The 20552-nt window shown below is 39.1% G+C and overlaps 1 long non-coding RNA gene across 9 annotated transcripts; it reads left to right on the top strand.

The window, feature by feature from the left end:
- The first annotated feature begins 15436 nt into the window (after nucleotides 1–15436).
- On the top strand, nucleotides 15437–19926 carry LOC147475082 (uncharacterized). 9 transcript variants are annotated; one of them, XR_015208042.1, is made up of 8 exons: nucleotides 15437–15660; nucleotides 17072–17131; nucleotides 17752–17828; nucleotides 17925–17984; nucleotides 18085–18134; nucleotides 18250–18364; nucleotides 18768–18943; nucleotides 19661–19926. It is a non-coding gene; the product is annotated as an uncharacterized LOC147475082 (long non-coding RNA). The 9 variants fall into 9 exon arrangements; XR_015208037.1 differs by having other exon boundaries at nucleotides 17752–17798; nucleotides 17881–17984; XR_015208035.1 differs by having other exon boundaries at nucleotides 17752–17984.
- The last annotated feature ends 626 nt before the right edge of the window (nucleotides 19927–20552 follow it).

Raw genomic sequence — 20552 nt, forward strand, 5'->3', positions numbered from 1 at the left:
CATGCTTCTGAAAAGGATTCCTAGGGAAGTTGGCAAAAGAATTGAATCTTCTGAAGCATTTATGTAGTTTTCTTCTGAGTATAGAATTTTATCATGAATGCTTGTACGAGCTTAGCCCATGTGTCAAGGGATTGTGGCGCTTCGCCTGCGAGCCAAGTTGAAGCTTTATCAGCTAAGGTGAAGCAAAACAACCTAAGCAAAATTTGTTCGTTAGTAATGGTCGGATGGCGGAAAGTGGTGACTACTTGCTGCATCCGACGAAGGTGATTGTATGGTTTTTCATGGTCTAGACCATGGTAAACAGGTAACAACCCAAAAATGTTTGGCGGAATGCGAAAATCTCCTGTAATCTGGTCGAGTTTAATGCAAGAAGCAGGTCCTTCTTGTAAGGCAGTATAGAAATCCGAAAGGGGTTTCTCAACTGTGGGATTTTCCTGAGCCATAACTAAGGGAGATAATGGCAACGGAGATACTTGATGAGGTTGGTTTACGGAGGAAAAACTATGTTTAGGAGATAATTTAAGCAGTTGTTTATTGTATTTCTGACGACAACATGTAAGTTCTAATTCCTTATTAGCACCAGACCGTAGTCTCATACAAACATAAGTTTTAATTCTAGGCTTATAAGGAACAACTTATGACAGGAGGATTTAGAATTAAGGAAGGAGGGAGGTGAAGCACGTCTTCCTGAGCTGTTGCTAACTTGAGCAGGTAAACTAGGATAACGTGTGAATATTCTAGCAGCCAAGTCACCTAAGAGAATTAAGGGAGGTTGTTCGTGCTAGCACGTTCCTTAGTTAGTCAACCTCAATTTTTCAAGTTTCCTCGACACTGATGGAATAGGATGATGATGTATTATGCGGGGTATTATTAAGATGATTATGATGAAATTTTAATTATTAGGATTTTTTTTTTATTTTTTTTATTTTTATTATTTTTTTTATATTTTTTATTATTTTTATTTTTTAGTTTACGTAATTAATGTATTATGGAGACGTGATTACGAAACATGCAATTAAAAACGATAGATGCCAAAATAGAAAACTAAACATACAATTAACACATGCTAGTTTTACACAGAAGGTTTACACATACAAATCTATATTATTTATATGTGAATAGAATTATGTCCTACGTATGCAATAATTTATAGCTACCGATACGTGCAACTATATGTGAGCTAGGGGAATGTCGAGAATGAACTCATGTAAATGAATACCGCGTACGTGAATTGATGTAACATACACATAAAAATATTCTAAGCATATGGTTTGAAATTACGAATTCATCCAAATATATTCGAATCGTATTAACGTGAATATGTAATGACGAACCACATTTACATGCAAAGAGTTCTCATGCCAACACACAAACATGCGAGGTAAAACAGGTTATAGCAAACAACCAAATAATATCCTCGACAAAGTTTGAGGAGTTTAAGAATTCGAAACCTGGCGTCCTGCGATTCCTTGTACAACAATCGAATCAACTCCCGAGCTGTGAACTTACTGGATGGGGGATAAACAGGACTAGAGAGTCCAAAATAGTACTAAAAAGGAAAGTGGCATGTACCTGAAAACCGGAGTGTTGATACTCTAGGTTAGTCTCGCGCGCTATTAATTTAGTCTCGTCCGAGACTCTTTTGTCAGTTTAGTACTTCAAGTTCCTACGGAATACTTAGACTGTGCTAATAAAAATAAACAAGATCTGGTTCACAGGTATCTGTTAGTAGAAAAAGTTGTGGCAAACAGGTACGTAACATGTTAGTATCGCAAAAGAAATGGAAATCGAAAAGATGAGGAGGTAGGGGAGGGGGTTTATGTCTGATGTATTCTAGTTATTATGTTAAATGTCCAGAGTCCTTCCCCAGCAGCGGCGCCATTTGATAAAATGTTAAATCCACATTATTGGTTTTATACTTAAGTCCGAGGTCCACAGTCCGAAGTCTGAAGACCGAAGTCCAAAGTCCAAAGTCTGTATAGTTATCTGGTTAGTCAAGTTACCTTACTCACGTGGGTTTGGTAGGATAGGTCGAGTAAGGGATCGTCCAAACCTTAGGGATCGACAAGGTTCACAACTGGAATTACAACTTTTGGTGAGTAGGATTTAAGGTTTTTTAGTTGGTTTAATTAAATTAATGGTAATGCAAATAATATAAATTACTAATGGTGATTTCGAAGTAAATAAACAAAGGTGGAGAAATAGGGAGAGGGTTAATCATACTCATGCAAGAATTATTTTTCAACAGTTTATATTACCACATCACTATAGCTCTAATTCGTCTCGAGTTCATAGACAAACCCGAGACGACGTCGAGTATTGATCCCTAGAGAAATGCCCACATCTCTGAGTCACATCGCACTAGCATAAGGAGTTGAACTAATATTTCATCTCTGGAATTTTATTTCAACTCCTGGTTCGATTCTACATCAGTTGGACAAATTGGAGAGCTGTCTGACACCATAGAGTCGTGCGCGAGATATTTTGGGTCTCTCGCGAGATTGTTCTGGGGCATCAGCACTCCAAATTTGTACAGTCTCAATCATTTTGGGACTGGATGTATAATCTACACCTAATTCCTAAGTAGTGATTCTAGAATATTAAAGTGTCAATCCAGATTTTCACACGAGCAACATAACCCTCCCCCTGAGAGGGGGGGGGGGATTAGCTCATGGTCATTGAAGAAATAATTAAACTTGTTATATACATTAAATAAGTAAATGCAGGATAGGAATTAAACTTGAAAAGAAATAACTTTCATTAAGAAAAAATAACTTATAGTATTGAAGCTGCTGGAAGAGAAAATGACGGAATGTAAAACTAACTAACTAATGCATAAGCTAAAGTATAAAATGCTGAAGGAGGAATATTGAAGACCCCCTCTCATATATATAGGCTGGAGACCCTCGTGAAGCCTTTAAATTGGTTTCGTCCCTTTGTTGAATTGAGACGTTCAAAACTTTGAATAACAAAGTTTTATCTTTACGTGGTTTAATTTGCCTTTTGTCTTTTCCTTATTAATGTTTTGTCTTCAGCCAAATTCAATTCAAACCACCTGCTTTGAATTGGTATGTGTCTTCTCCTATTGCAAGGTGGCACCAAATTGTGACCATCACTTGCCACCTGCCTATGCTGACTTGTCATGTCTTTTGGGCCCGCAGAGTGGGTCCACTTAGTGTGTCCAGAGGCGGCGCCGATTTTGGCATTTTTACAACTTTCTGCCTTTGCGTAAAGTTCGTCGCCCTGGTCGCTCTGGCATTTCACTAGCCAACGTCGGCATCTAGATTTATAAGATGTGAGCTTCGGAAGTTTGTTGCTTCTTTACATGTGGACCCGTTCTGCACTGGTTTTGTTCCTTTGGAAACTTCGGCTCTAGTCAGGCTTTGTTGGGCTTCACTGGGGTTGAGTGGGAAACTTCAAATATTCCAGTATTCCCGTACTTTGATGCATGTTTTATCATTATATTCACATTAACTACGGAAACTTGCAAAAGTACGAAAATATAATTATTACATGATTATTAAACGCATAATTGACCAAAATGCTATGTCTCTCGGGGTTTAATATTACAGTTTTGGGTGTTTATCAATTTGGCCAAGGACTTGGGGGTGCGTGAACTAACGGTATATTCGGATTCGAATTTGGTAATATGTCAAGCCAATGGAGGATTCGCGGCACGGTGTCCTAGGATGGCAAAGTACCTAGAGGTATTGCAGAGAAAGGCAGGAGAATTTTAGAAAGTCAGTTTTGCTCACCTGGGCCGGGGAGAGAACAGACATGCCGACGCATTGGCGTATGTTGCCGCAGTGCTCCCTAGAATAGAAGGTAGATCTATCGAAGTCAGGGTGTTAAGTCAACCAAGCACATGGAGAACCAGGGGGTGTGTCTGACCACTGAGCAAGAGCAGGGATGGATGGAACCCATCAAGAGTTACCTATCGGGGGTAGATACAGGGGACAAAGGTGAAAGAAGGAGGATGCAACAGAGGTCAATGAGATACGTTCTGACAGACGGGGAGTTATATCGGTGGAGCATCAGCAGACCACTTTTGAGATGCCTGGGGCCGCAGAAAGTGCAGGAGGTGTTGGGAGAGGTTCACGAAAGGGATTGTGGAAGCCACTCGGCAGGAAGGACGACAGCACACCGGTTACTATCGCAGGGGTACTTCTGGCCCCACATGAAGAAAGATGCGACTAAGTATGCCAAGAGGTGTCAGAAATGTCAGACCTTTGTGCCGCTGATACATTAACTAGCAGAACCATTGCACAAGGTCTTTAGCCCGTGGCCATTCGCTATGTGAGCGTTGGATGTTGTCGGATCTCTACCTATGGCCAGTGGCAAAAGGAGGTTTATGCTGGCCGCGACGAATTATTTTATGAAATAGGTTGAGGGGGTGGCTCTGCAGCAGGTGAAAGAGGAACAGGTGAGAACGTTTTTGAGGGAGAATATAATATGCCGGTTTGGGCTACCACACACCATCATCGCGGACAACGGTACTCAGTTCATGGGGGGAAAAGTGAGAGCCTTCCTCTAAGCCTATAAAGTGAAGCAAGGTTTTTCAGCCCCTTACAATCCCGAGGGGAATGGACAGGCAGAGTCTCCTAACAAAGTAATCATGGATAATTTAAAGAAAAAGCTGGAGGAGCGCAAGGGGTGCTGGGCAGATGAGTTAAACCATGTACTGTGGGCGTATCGCACGACATCGCGGACATCTACAAGAGAATCCCCGTTCGCGATGGCCTATGGAGTGGAGGCAGTGATACCGGTGGAAATGATGGCTCCAATGACTAGAACCAAAGCGGTGGAGACAGGGGTTAATGAGAAAATACTGGTCGAGGAACTGAACCTCACAGAGGAGAGGAGAGACACTGCAAACATCAGATTGGAAGAGTATCACCGGAGGTTGCAGAGGCAGTATAACAAGCTAGTGAAGCCGCGGACATTTCATGTTGGAGACCGGGTACTTCGGAGGGTGACCCCAGCCACCAAGGAAGAGATAGACGGGAAGTTGGGACCCAACTTGGAGGGACCATACACCGTGGTGGAGGCAGGAATGTCCGGGACCTACAGGTTGCAGACACCCCAGGGTGAGGACATCAAGCGGCCGTGGAACATCAGGATGGTGAAGGAATTCCATGAGTAACTTTTATTATGAGTGTTTTTAATTAAAGAAAATTGTATTTGCTTAATTTAAGCCTTACAATGTTATTTTGTATTAGCTACTATGTTAATGAAAGCAATAGCCAATTTCCTCCATTTGATGAATGTGCGTCCATTCATGTGTGTATTAGGCCAGGAGCGGCGGATAATGGGTTCCAGCCTCAATACTGACCTCTTAGGCAACTTGGGGGCAAACTGAGTGGCCCGAGCATACTTTGCCGTCCTTAACATATCCACGGCCAACTTGGGGGAACGCTGAGTGGCCCGGGCGTACTCAGTGGCCCTCAACATCTCCTTAGGCAACTTAGGGGCAAGCTGAGTGGCCCAGGCATACTCAGCTGCCCTCAACATATCCACGACCAACTTGGGGGCACGATGAGTGGCCCGGGCATACTTAGCGGCACTCAACATCTCTTTAGGCAACTTGGGGGCAAGCTGAGTGGCCCGGGCATACTCAGCTGCCCTCAACACCTCCACAACCAACTTGGGGGCGCGCTGAGCAGCCTGGGCATACTCAGCGGCCCTCAACATCTCCTTAGGCAACTTGGGGGCAAGTTGAGTAGCCTGGGCATACTCAGCGGCCTTCAACTCCTCCACGGCCAACTTGGGGGTGCGCTGAGTGGCCCGAGCATACTCAGCGGCCCTCAACATCTCCTTAGGCAACTTGGGGGCAAGCTGAGTGGCCCGGGCATACTCAGCTGCCCTCAACACCTCCATGACCAACTTGGGGGCGCGTTGAGCGGCCCGGGCATACCCAGCGGCCCTCAACACCTCCACCGCCAACTTGGGGCACGCTGAGTGGCCCGAGCATACTCAACGGCCCTCAACACCTCCACGGCCAACTTGGGGGTGCACTGAGTGGCCCGGGCATACTCAGCGGCCCTCAACATCTCCGTAGGCAACTTGGGGGCAAGCTGAGTGGCCCGAGCATACTCAGCTGCCCTCAACACCTCCACAGCCAACTTGGGGGCGCGCTAAGCAGCCCGGGCATATTCAGCGGCCCTCAACATTTCCTTAGGCAACTTGGGGGCAAGATGAGTGGTCCGGGGATACTCAGCAGCCCTCAACACCTCCACCACTAACTTGGGGACACGCTGAGTGGCCCGGGCATACTCAACGTCCCTCAACATCTCTGTAGGCAACTTGGGGGCCATCTGAGTGGCCCGGGCATGCTCAGTGACCCTCAACATCTCCACAGTCGACTTAGGGGCAAGGTGAGTCTTGGGACCAAGCTAAGTGGTCCGGGCATACTCAGCAGCTATCGTCTGCTAGGTGTAAACGCCATGGTGAAACAAGGTAATAAATAAATAGGGAGGGATGGCAACACATTAAAAAAGATGAACATGTGGATTGCAATGAGTTTTCACCAAACATGATTCAAACAAGAAGCAGAGACCCACTGCGGTCCGCTGGGACTACACAGAAATCCAGACCCAGGGGTTGAAACAAAAAGTTGAATCATCAAAGATCAGATCTAAACTGGGTAACAGGCTAAGCCAATTGACAAAGAGAAAATTTAAGTATGCTTCATTTCAGATCGCCTGAGGCATCTGCTTACAGGCCACTCTCATCCACCGCTTCGGTGGATTCGTCTACATCAATGGGAGACGAGGACGCCCCAGGAGTGGCAACGACTTCTGTCTCAGGAGCAGGGGAGATGGCCGTGGATTCGAAGTAGGAGACGGGTCGGGGAGAAGACGCCCGACGGTAGTAAGAGCTTCCCACTATTGGTTTAGTTCTTGGGCTATCTTCTTGGCGGCCAGGACCTTGAAGTGTTCAGCGGTGCCTTTCAGTGACTGCTCCAAGTCTGCCTGAGCGTGGCTCTATCGACTTCCCTCTAACTCTCCAGCTGAGAGGCGACGCCAGCCACATAGTCGTTGTAGGCTTGCTCGGCGCACTGGAGCTCCTTGTGATGTTTGAGGGTCGTGAGACGGGCGTCATCTCTTTCCTTCTCCAATTGGGAACATTTCACTTTCCACCCAGTTGGCCCATGAATCTCAGCCTTCACAGATTCAAACGCGTCCAAGGTGTTGGTTAGACCGTGAATCACGTAACCCACGTCCAGGCTCAGCTGAAGATACTGGCAAAGTTAGAGAAAAGTAAGCAATAGAGAAGGAAAGGAGAGGGGTGGGGGACATACCCATTCCCAGCCAATGTAGATCACCGCTCGGTGGGAGGCGAAGGAGCCAGAATCCCCATAAACTTGATCCCTGGGGAGGTGGAAACTGAAGAAGAGAGACGCAACCACTGCTGGATTATCTAGAGCGGAGTCACGGGTGGTGACGTCTCTGGCCTTGAATTGAGGATGCTAGATTTCTGCAGGCCCTTCGGGTAGGGGACCTATGGGGACCACCTCTTTACCAGTACGGCGGGAAGATGGCTGCGGTGATGTTGGCCGAAAGGTCAGAGCGGCAGTAGCAGAGGCAGTAGTCTTGGCCTTCTTGGCAGGAGGGCCCTTGGCCGCTGTGTTGTTAGGCGCCTCACCATCAGAATCGCTGTCCCACAGCTTGAGTTTGTTAACGTCCATATTTTCAGAGGTGCCTACAAGGGGGTCAAAATCATCTTCCCAATCAACTATGGAAGAATAACACCTAGGGAGTGCAGTAGGAGAGATTGAGAAAAAGCCAACTGAGGGCTTACGAGTCTGAGAGGCTGCAGCCTTTTGGGCGAGAGCTTGGCTATGAGAGATCTTAGTGGTATACCTGAAGGACCGATGAACTGGGGCATTCGCTTTCCATTTTTTACTGGGAGACGGTTTGGGTTTCCTCTGTTTGGGCAGGGGCAGAAGGTATAGATGGCCGCGATATTTGCCAATGTCCTTAAGGGAAGGGTCCCGGAGAAGCAGACTCCCTTTGTCTGGGTTGATGCCGAGGACGTCGTACTGGCTGACCCCTAGGTTGCGGAGTCTGGTGAAAATCTCAGAGGAAACACCATTGTATATTTGGGAGTGGGAATCCGGGTTCCAACCTGAAAAGCAGAGGAAAAGACATGTCAAGGAGATAACCATGCATGAAGAAACAAAGCAATAGAATCCACTCACCGCGGTGGAGAAATTGGGAGTGCCTCAAGGACAGTTCATGGGGAAGATCAGCAGAGAGGAAGTTTCTAGACACATATAGGGGATAGTGATGCCAAACCTTGTCAGAAGTGGTGACGTGGATGACAAACGACTTCTTCTGCGAATGCACGCAGAAGGATTGATACCACACACTCCCGAACTTGGTGCTTTTCTTGATAAAGTAATGGGAAGTGATGTCCTGAAGGGAAATCCACGGGGTATTCATGGAATTGTAATGATTGGCAACGTACATGATTCGCCAAAAGTTGCCAATGCCTTGACACGACGAAATGTTAAAGTGGTTGCAGACATCTACATCTAACAAAGATAAAGGGCATCGGAGGCCAGCCGCTATTTGCCCCACGGTTGCTACCAACAACCTAGGCCGCGGTGGTACTAGATGAGGAAAATGAGTGACCCCAGGCAAGTGTTCTAAGGCCACGTCCTCAGGAATATCGTGGGCAGTCTGCACAGTGGCCAGATTGGGTCTGCGGTAGTGAGATGGAGGGGGAGGTAGCGTGGAGGGTCTACCGGAGGTGGATGGGGCAGCAGCCCCACGGGTCGACTCAGTGGAAAGAGATTCTGGGTGGTCGGCAGAGTGGCTGGAAGATCCAGACTCTGCAGCGGATCTGACTGATTGGGAGGTCGGGGACCCATATCTAGTAGATCTAGTAGCGGAGAAGCTGCTAGACTCAGAGTCAGACATGGCACTGGAAAGGGATGGAAAATACCAGAATGAGGACGAAAGTGAGGGGAGGCACCTAATGAAGGAGGGAATGAATGGAGGGCAGAAGAAGAGAGAGAGGCAAGAAAAAAATGGACCTAAAAAGTGACCAGCAAACTTACAATAGAAATAAAAGAAGACTAAGGGATGCAGATGCAAACCTGAATAGGAAGGGCGATCGCCATGTAGAGCGGGAGCGGGATGCAAGGGTAGCTTCACCGGTGGAAGTAGGATCAAAGCAAGGAGCTCGCTAGGAAGGAAACAAAAGAAAAATGGTGTGAGAAAAACGAAGAAGGCAGCAAGGGAAAAAAAAAAGTGAAGAGTCGGGAAGAGGGAGGGGTGCGTAATAAGAGTGTTGGGCGGGAGTTGATAAGTCAAAGGCAGAACAGTAAAAGAGGCATGCATGTGGCAAGGAGGCCATTCAAGGGAAAATGTGTGGCATCGCGAGATTCAAGGAGGCAGGGCTAGTTGGGCGTGCGCCGCAGGGCACGTGCCTAGGGACACATGGCAAGGGCCCGGAGATCAAAGCAGGGGGGAACGTGATTATCATAAAGGTTTGAATGATTGATAAGTGACAAGACAGATCGGTAATTTGACACCTGGGGAGTCTCGACCCACGAATCCTTGTAGATTTGTGGACCGAGAGGGGGCATTTGTATCAACCCCTTTTTGGATTACTGACCTGGCATGTCTGCCAGCCCAAAGTAGGGTAAGGAAGGGGAGGCGTGAAACACCGGATCGAGGCTGCAGATCTATAAAGGTGGTTTGGCTGTACAGAAGCATGTGGGATCAGAGTGGTCAGAGTCAAAGAAGAAGCAGCGTAAGGGAACAAGAACGGGGAGTACTAAGGTAGGGCCGCAAAACCTTAAGGGGACAGGTGTGTGGAGGTGGACTAGAGGATAAGAACAAGATCAAGGGATAAGAGAAGAGGAAGGAGGATATAAAAAGGAATAATGGAGGAAAAGAAAAGGGAGAAAAAAGGAAAGAGAGGGAGGAGTTGGAGAGGACCAAGGCATAGGATCTTAGTGGTGAATATTTCTGTTCATACACTACTTTTTAGAGAATGACTGAATATCAGTCACTCTCTAAAAAGTAGCTACTTAAGTTAACTTCAAAATAAGTATGAAAGTAAAACTTTACTTAGAAAATAAATTCAACCCTAATATTTTGTGATTATGAAGCACTCTTCATAAAGATTATCTCCACGAAATATTAACGCATTTGGAAACCTCTAACATAGATAAAAATTGTTGTTAATTTTAAAAAGAAATCTAATAGTCTAGAAATGTCGAGTTTTTACAATCATTTTTTGCCAATGTTAGAGGTTTCAAAATAAGCTGAAATTTTGTGGAGATGATCTTAATGTTAAGCATATCATATCCACAAAAAGTTAGGGTTAAATTTATTTTCTAGGTAAAGTTTTTACTTACTTATTTATTTTAAGTTAACTTAAGTAGCTACCTTTTAGAGAATTACTGTATATCAGTCCTTCTCTAAAAAGTAGCTACTTAAGTTAAATTAAAAATAAGTACGTAAGTAAAACTTCACTTAGAAAATAAATTCAATCCTAATGTTTTGTGGTTATGAAGCACTCATCATAAAGATTATCTGCACAAAATTTTAACGCATTTGGAAACCTCTAATGTAGATAAAATTTGTTGTTATTTTTAAAAAGAAATCTATTAGTCCAGAAATGTCGAGTTTTTACAGTCATTTTTTGCCAATGTTAGAGGTTTCGAAATGACTTAAAATTTTGTGGAGATAATCTTAATGTTAAGTATATCATATCCACAAAAAATTAGGGTTGAATTCATTTTCTAGGTGAAGATTTTACTTATGTATTTATTTTAAGTTAACTTAAGTAGATACTTTTTTGAGAATTACTGTATATCAGTCATTCTCTAAAAAATAGCTACTAAAGTTAACTTAAAAATAAGTACGTAAGTAAAACTTCACTTAGAAAATGAATTCAACCATAATAATTTGTGGTTATGAAGCACTCCTCATAAAGATTATCTCCACAAAATTTTATGGCATTTGGAAACCTCTAACATAGATAAAAATTGTTGTTATTTTTAAAAAGAAATCTAATAGTCCAGAAATTTCAAGTTTTTGCAATCATTTTTTGCCAATGTTAGAGGTTTCCAAATGAGCTGAAATTTTATAGAGATGATCTTAATGTTAATTATATCATATCTAGAAAATATTATGGTTGAATTCATTTTCTAGGTGAAGTTTTACTTACGTACTTATTTTTAAATTAACTTAAGTAGCTACTTTTTAGAGAAGGACTGTATAAGTACATAAGTAAAACTTCACCTAGAAAATGAATTCAACCATAATATTTTCTGGATATGATATACTTAACATTAAGATCATCTCCACAAAATTTTAGCTCATTTGGAAACCTCTAACATTGGCAAAAAATGATTGTAAAAACTCGAAATTTCTAGACTATTAGATTTCTTTTTAAAAATAACAACAATTTTTATCTATATTAGAGGTTTCCAAATGCATTAAAATTTTGTGGAGATGATCTTGATGATGAGTGCTTCATAACCACAAAATATTAGGGTTGAATTCATTTTCTAAGTGAAGTTTTACTTACGTACTTATTTTTAAGTTAACTTAAGTAGCTACTTTTTAGAGAAGGACTGATACAGTAATTCTCTAAAAAGTAACTACTTAAGTTAACTTACAATAAGTACATAAGTAAAAACATCACCTAGAAAATGAATTCAACCCTAATTTTCTGTGGATATGATAAACTTAATATTAAGATCATCTCCACAAAATTTCAGCTCATTTGGAAACCTCTAACATTGACAAAAAATGATTGTAAAAACCCAACATTTCTGGACTAATAGATTTCTTTTTATAAATAACAACATTTTTTATCTTTGTTAGAGGTTTCCAAATGCGTTAAAATTTTATGGAGACAATCTTTATGATGAGTGCTTAATAACCACAAAATATTATGGTTGAATTCATTTTCTAAGTGAAGTTTTACTTACGTACTTATTTTTAAGTTAATTTAAGTAGCTACTTTTTAGAGAAGGACTGATATACAATAATTCTATAAAAAGTAGCTACTTAAGTTAACTTAAAATAAATATGAAACTAAAAACATAACCTATAAAATGAATTCAATCCCAATTTTTGTGGATATGATATACTTAAGATTAAGATCATCTTTACAGAATTTCAGCTCATTTGGAAACCTCTAACATTGGCAAAAAATGATTGTAAAAACTCGACATTTCTAGACTATTAGATTTCTTTTTAAAAATAACAACAATTTTGATCTATGTTAGAGGTTTTCAAATGCGTTAAAATTTTGTGCAGATAATCTTTACGATTAGTGCTTCATTATCACAAAATATTAGGGTTGAATTCATTTTTTAAGTGAAGTTTTACTTACGTACTTATTTTTATATTAAATTAAGTAGCTACTTTTTAGAGAAGGACTGTATATATATATAAGTTCAGTTTATATAAAGTGTTCTTGCTGCTGACTGATCACTTCCGCATTAATCAGGTGTTTTACCTAATCTCGCTTTTTCTTTGGTATCAGAGCCCTTGTAATATAATTCCAAATATATAAATAAAAGTTTAGTTTATATCAAGTGCTCTTGTTGCTAACTGATCACTTCCGTATTAATCAAGTGTTTTACCTGATCTCTCTTTTTCTTTGTATCTCGGCTCCTAAAATGATCTTAAAATAAGTACCAAATCTAAACAACCCACAACTTCACCTACAAAATGAGTTGAATCCTATTTTTTTGTGGATATGATCTACTGACCATAAAGATCATCTCTACAAAAATTCAGCTCGTTCGACAATTTTTAACATTGACATAAGATTATTGCAAAAACTCGACATTTCTAGACAGTTAAATATTTTCTTAAAAGTGGACAACAATTTTTATCTAGGTTAGAGGATAGAAAACAAGATGAATTTTTGTAAAGATGATATTTATGGTCAGTAGATCATATCCACAAAAAATTAGGATTTAATTCATTTTATAGGTGAAGTTGTAGGTTATTTTAGATTTGGTACTTATTTTAAGATTTTTTTAGGAGCCGGGCATATATATATATATATAGGTAGTCTCTTTGCTACTGCAACTGGGAAGACTGGTATGATTTCATTACTCTGTTATTAACCCAGTAGTAATAAATTGTTCATCTCTTCTCGATATTCGTTAACTTTGTTATTTGTTTGATTGTTTTAGACATCGCGATATTTACACATCTTGTTTTTAGAGGATTGATTGATATTTATACATTGGTTTTAGAAATCTCGATATAGTTGCAATGATTTTCTGTTTGCTAAAGTTTTTTTTTTATAAAGGCAATATATTTAGAAGTGGTGGACATCCGTGGGCTGAGTGTTATAAACAACATTGATTGGATTTATGTTTCCATTATGAGCCTCTAAGTAGAGAGTTGTTTTACTTAGTTTTAATTTCTAATTGTATCTTTGTGTCTTGGTAAGAAAATTATTATTCATGCCTATATAAAGGCACACTCTCTCATTCTCAATAATCAATTGGTAATAGTAGTTTTTCTTCCCCTTCAAATTGTTGTATTTATTATTTTTGCACGAGTTTTTTTCTTTGAGTTATTAGATTATAACATATTGTCAGAACTATTCTTACTTCTTATTCTAATCATTTGTGATGAGATACAAGCAAGTAACGTTAGTAGGGTAATTATATATAGGTTTCTTGCTTCTTACTCTTCGTTGTGAGATAAGAGCAAATAACCTTAGCATGATAACTATATATATAAGTTTCTGACTTCTTATTCTTATTCTTTGTGATGAGATAAGTGCAAGTAACCTTAGCATGGTAAATGTATAGGTTTTGCTTCTTATTTATAAGAATGAGAAGTAAGAGCAGTATTGATAACGTGTTGTAATCTAATTGTTTAGAGATAAAAATATATGCAAGATGTCAATAATATGGGGGACAGGAGAAACCTATTCTTATTTCTTGTGTATTGAAAATGGGAGATGGCATGCCACTATAAAGATATAGTTGTACGTAACCTCCTTCTCTACTAAAAGCCCCATGGTGGGCATCCATGGATGGTCAATGCCATTTATAAACTTCCTTTTGGATGTTCTGTACTTCTAAGTTTATAGCCTTATATTGAAAACCTTGCTACAAAAAAACCAGTAACGAAGAGAAACAAAAGTGCAAAATTTATGAAAACTCAAATTTTGCGTTTGGACAACCATAGTGTTACCTCATTTAAATTTTGTCAAGATTACCTAATGGGAAAAAATCCGATTTAAGGAAAAAGAGTGCAACACCATAAGTCCTTACAACTCCTGGAACATCAATATATGTAGCTGTGGAAGTAATTATAGTAAAAGCCATACTTGCTCCAGGTTAACATCATATCATGGAACCAAATTGAAGCAAAGATTACCTTTATTTTTCTTAAAAAGAATTAAAGAAAAATAGGAGTCGTGTTTATAAGTTAATAGGTGTTATATTCCATTAGCTCAGAGATAATAATTGAAGTAACAAGAAATTAATGAGAATGAAATCAATGATATATCAAGTGTTTGGATAAGAATTTATCCAAACACATTATTGAATCTGCAAGGGAGTATGTTGTGTAAAGAGTGAGACTGTATCTTTAACGGTTGCCTACGTATCCAGAATATGTTTCCAGAATCAAGTCTCTAAAAAACGTAGTTCATTGTTAAGTGAAGAGTCATATTTATAGAAATAGAAAATAAGAGGTCTAAGAGCACAAGGACTTTCACTAGACAAGACTGGTTAACTTAACATGTGATCGGCTCAGGTGATTAACCAGACCTGTGAGCCATCCAAATGTCTAATTTAACATGTGAGCCGTCTAGGTGGAAACTGGAATTGTGAGTCGTCCAAGACTCTCACTAGATAAGACTGGTTAACTGAACATGTGACCGCTCAGGTGATTATCTAGACCTGTGAGGCGTCCAAGTGTCTAACTGGAACTGTGAGGCATCCAGGTGGCTGACTGGAACTGTGAGCCGCCTAGGTGGCTAACTGGACATGTGAGCCATCCAGGTATTCAGCTAAGACTTGAGCCATCTAGGTAGCCACTTAAGGTTTCAATCAAGATCGGTCACTTAGACTTAATGTAAAGACTAAGTCCCTAATTAAGTCGTTTGCCAGGGTACGAATGTGGAGGTACCACTACAAGAAAATAGAGTTTATGCCACGGATGTCCCAGATTTTTAGCCACGGACCAAAACCCTCACTTGTTTGGCAACAGACAGGGACCGTAGCTAGTTGACAAAGGTCCGTGACAAGTTTCTACTGCATTTAGCCACTGTTGGGCTACGGTTAAGGCCGTGGCTGGCGCCACAGTCTTAACCGTTAGATACTTGTGTGAATGTGTTCCAACGGCTTAAGATCTTCTTTTGTTGTCGTGAACTGTAGGCAAAGATGTACCGTATATATAACATTAAACTCATCGAAAACTAACGAAAAAGAAATGTTCAACCCAACGAAGATGAACTCGATCAATCAACATCTTCTCTCGAGATTATGAGATAAGAGTTAAAATATCTTGTATTGTCGAAAACAAAAACAAAAAAATAAGTTAAAATATCTATCTTGTATTGTCGAAAAAAAAAACAAAAAAAGAAGTTAAAATATCTTGCTGTTTGAAGTTGGGGACGCACTCGGGTGTCTTCTTCTAACGATTCTCAAAGGTAAGAAATTAGAAATGATATCCTTTGTTCTTTATCATGGTAATTCTATAGATTCACTCTAGGTTTTCAATGTTCATTATGATTCTATGTTTTCTTGAAATCGAAACCCTAGTTCATGAAAAGTGTTGCTTTATCTTAAAAGGCTGCTAATTTCCTGACGATATAGGATTTGAGAAGGGAAATCCGACTTTCAAAAATTTTACTGGTCGAATTTCTTATAAATTTTCAAAATGTTTAATTTGGAAATTAAAGAATAGAAGAAATGGAGCTCACAAATATGAGCTGCGCTATCTGGCTTCTGAACAAGGGTTCTCAATTAGACAACAATTGTAGTGGGGATATTAACTTGAGTCTGTAACACTTTTTTGATGTTGTAGAAATGTGCAAGCTTGGTCAATTAGAAATTGACGAACTTCTCTTCTTAACTCTGTCTTTGTTCGAATTGAATGGTATGCCCTCTTTAATATTCATGTGTCCCTCAAAACCCTTATTTTAGAATTGAATTAGAGACTAGAATATCAAAGAAAAAATTAATTGCTATTATTATTATAAAAAAAAAATAGGTACTCTTGGGGTAGTGAAATGGTTTTCAGGTCGTATTCAACTTGGGTTTTTGTGTTAAGTTACCATAAATTCAAAGGTAAAAAAAAATTCCTTTTTGTTCTTCTCATATAAATTTTGCAGATTGGTTTTTATTGTTTTGATTTGAAGACTTGAATGTCCTTATTAGTTTTGTTGATATTCTTATGAGCCTACAATTTGTTTTAAACCTTCATTCATTTGTAAGCGGTTTTGTTCTTGTATCCCTAATTCCTTGTGTATATAGGTTTATGAAAGAGTACAAATATGAATTTGTTGAGTACGATTTTGAGGGGTAAGTACTCCAGATTTGTTATATATATATATATATATATATATATATATATATATATATCTACTAGCCTTATCAACCATTCTAGTTACAGAACAGTCGATCTCGCTTGGTACTTAAATGGAAGGTGGAGTTAGGTATAACAATGTTCTAGAATTGAGTATTTCGAGTTAAGGATTGGTACTCATTACTAAGTAACATGGGTAGTCCTAAAGGTGCTGGGAATTAGCTAACTCTATTTATTATAACTGTAAAATTGTTTTTATTTATATACTGCCATCAATCTTTGAAAAACTTAAGGCTTTGTCCATTTGTTTGTGCCAAGTTAGTTTGCATTTAGTGCCGCCTCTGCTTCCCGAATTGCACGGTCGTTGACGCCTTCACTGGAAATTCGTCAAACAAAGAAAGGCTGTATTTTTCAGCTTTTATTATAATTTGTCATATGAAGGACCTGTTAATAGTTTTTTTTTGCTTGAAAGGACATATTAACTGTTACTTTCAATTGGTTCATAGCAAAGTGTATATTTTTTTCTTCTTCAGGTTAGATTGGTTCTTTAGTTGAGGATAATTCTTTATGTGAACTTTGGGTTTCTATACTCGGTGAGTCAGAAGTTGGAACCTTTTTTTCTATTTATCATTCATTTTTCCTAAGATGATACACACTGTCAATGCTACTTTTATTTGTGATTGATATATACATATAATAATGGGTTATCTTGTATATTTAATTGTTCAATATTTGATTGCTTTGTTTGCTTGTATAAATGCTTTGTTTCTACTTGTTGCTTATATTTCTATCCCTGTGAAATTAAAGCTTTGTTGGCTAGTCAATTTTCTTAGAGAAGCTTCTTATCACATAAACTCTTTCCAACTAGACATTGGCCTTTTAGTGATTCTCTGTTTGTGGAATTGATGTTGTTGCTTCTCCTGTAAATTACTACCATTTCCGGACTTGTTTGATGAGGTAATGCGACAAAGTATTGAATAGTAATCTATTTTTTGCCACTAAATACTTAAGAGAGCAATTAGGTTCATAAGTGGTGTTGCTTTTGGCAAATAGGCAGCATCCTAGCTTTGACGCAGTTTGTTTTCTTCGTATCACAGATTTTCAGACTACCATTAATTAACTTCTCGTTTAATACTTGTTATAGGAAACTAGTGTAGTGACCCTAATTGTCTTATTTGAAATTTTATTGTATGATTTTGTTTGTTCTTTACAGTAAAGGTAATGCCCAATAAGCAATAAGCTATGGTCTTATGTATCAAGGTATACCAAAGCTGTTGTAGTTTTTTTAAGGTATACATAAGGTACTTAATTTGGGACATGAGATGGTACTTAATTTTTGAAGGTGAAACGGTTTAATTCCAACATATCTATGCTCTTATTATGAAGCTCATAGAAACTGGTAACTGGTGCAGTCGTAAGAGAGGCAGAAGAACTTCGGGGAGAAAGGTCGTAAGAGTTTTAGTTCTTGTGCATTTTCTTTTGATGGGGCTATTGTCATATTATTGATTCGTACATCACTTGGGGTTAATACTTTTCATAATTCCAGACTTTTGATGCCAACAATTGATTGCCCCTCCATGGAACTTTAGAGCAAGAGTATGTACATCCATCACACTCTTACATGGCACATCACGCACAAGTTTTAATGCACGAATTCACTCTTGTACTACTTTGTTTTTTATATGATGTAGTTTCATGTATTTTCCTGCAGTCGTTCTTCAGTTGCTTCAGATGGTCATACAGATCTTGGGAGTGTAGGAGCATTGCCCGGCGAGGACTTGGACCAACTGGGAGGGCCATACCAACTGGATTTAAAAGAGGGAGCGGTAATTCCCACTCATAAGCTTCCTGCTCCAACATTTTTTTATAAATTTCAAGCCATTCACTTTATGCTAACTGTAAGATCCCTAAATGTAGTTTATTTATACTGAAATTCAACAAGAAGAGTCATATTATCTGCTCAATGTAGATCCTTATACCATGGCTTGTCTCATTTTTTGGCTTATTAGATGTACGAATATTTTCCTAAATATTCTCTTATAGTTACTTTAGATGTTTTTTGTCTGCTTAGATTCACTTGTTTTATATACTCTAATACATATGTAGATGGTTGATGAGATTACCCAATTATGTACCTAGTTGTCCAAACATCTAAAGCTTCTAAGAGTAGTCAAACAATATTTGATGTTATTTGGATTAAAGATTTGATGATGAAGCAATCTTGTGTAGGGAATCTTTCCAACGTAGATCACATGGAAACTGGTAGTTGTATCCCCCTGCTTCTGGACAAGGAAAGACGTCAATCGTTAAGTGAAGCTACTCAGTTTGTTAAGGACTTGGAGACTTGGAGAAACAGGAAGATCAATCCTAGTAGGAAAAGCAAGAGGCAACAGCGGTTCCCACTCGTAAGTTTCCTACTCCAACATTTTAATATAAATTTCAAGCCATTCACTTTTGATGCTAACTATAAGATACCTCTGTGTAGTTTATTATGTATTAAAATTCTACAAGAAGGGAAACATATGCTTACTACAGACCCTTATACCATGGCATCTTTTTTTTAGCATATTAGTCCAATTGTACGGATATTTCCTTTATTATTATCTCACATCAACTTTCAGATGCTTTGTTGCTGCTTAGGTTCACTTGTGTTATAGAACTTTAGTACACATATTGCTTGTCGATAAGATTACACAATAATGTTGTTGTGCATCTACGTTTCTAGGAGTAGTACAGTTGTTGTTGTTTTTGTAATGGTGCTTTGAGTTACAACGGTCCTTGATGAGGTGTTTTTCCTCCCTTAAAGTTTATATATATATATATATATATATATATCAAAAAATTGAATTACACGATGCCTATTTGGAGATGGTATTGATCCAACAACACTTCATAGAATTGAAATTTCATTTTTTACTTTCTTCTAATGATTTACATGGTTTTTCAATTAGGATTGGATTCTAGCTTGAAGGATTCAACTGATTTATGACTATTACCTTTGTAGTTCTTTCTTTAACGGAATTCAGTTAGTATTAAGTTTTAGTTGCTTGAGCTCAGACCACGTCAAATTCTAAGAACAAATAAAGTGTTTGTTTATGAAAATTTTGTTGTTTCTTTCCCAGCTGATTGTGAAGAGAGCCTTGCTTCCGAGCTGAGTAGTTGCCAAGTGTTAGGCCTTGCCAGTATTCAAATTGAAGCCACTATCCTGAAGACGGGCCTTAAGCTTGTTGACATACATGCGACTTTGGCGGGCCAGGATTGGGATGTTTTTTTTTTCTATTGGATTGTGATATTATCTTATGGATTAGGAAGTATCATTTTAATTTTTAATGTACATTCAGTCATTTGTATTTTGAAGTCAGGCGTAACTCATGATTTTTTAATTGAATGACTTGTATCTAGTGTCATCAAGATGTTGTTTTTTTGGTTTTGTATTGTTATGTTTGTTTGTTTTGGATTTGCACTCGGAATACTGTTTGTTAGTAAAAGAAGTTTTGGTTTAGTATTATAGATGACTGGTGGCTGTATATATATATATTTTAAAATCTAAAATATTTTAGCCAAGGCCAATGTCTGTAGCTATTGTACAAACAATGTGCGTGGCAAAGCAACTTTTGCTACGGCTATTTCCACGGCCATTTTCAGTGGCAACTGCCACAGCTTTCCCCACGGCCATTATCAGTGGGAAGTTGCTACGGCTTAAGCTGTTACATGGACCGTAGTATTTACCCACGGTTTTATGTTGTAGCTAAACTTTTAGTGACAGGTCGAAACCCCACGGTCTTGCGACAGTCGATATCCGTGGCTAAAGGTCTTTGCCCATGGATTTGGGCCATGACAAAAGTCTGCTTTCTTGTAGTGTACGTACATTGCCCCCTCTTTGCCATATGGAATTTATTGGATGTGGCAAAGAAATAAAATAATAATAATAATAATAATAATAATAATAAAGGGAAAAACAAATTCAACCATGTTTGTATTTGTTGGGTATTGCATTGATTAAATAATGCATTA

The sequence above is a fragment of the Coptis chinensis genome, chromosome 9 (genome assembly GCF_015680905.1).
Source record: "Coptis chinensis isolate HL-2020 chromosome 9, ASM1568090v1, whole genome shotgun sequence".
Classification (NCBI taxonomy): domain Eukaryota; kingdom Viridiplantae; phylum Streptophyta; class Magnoliopsida; order Ranunculales; family Ranunculaceae; genus Coptis; species Coptis chinensis.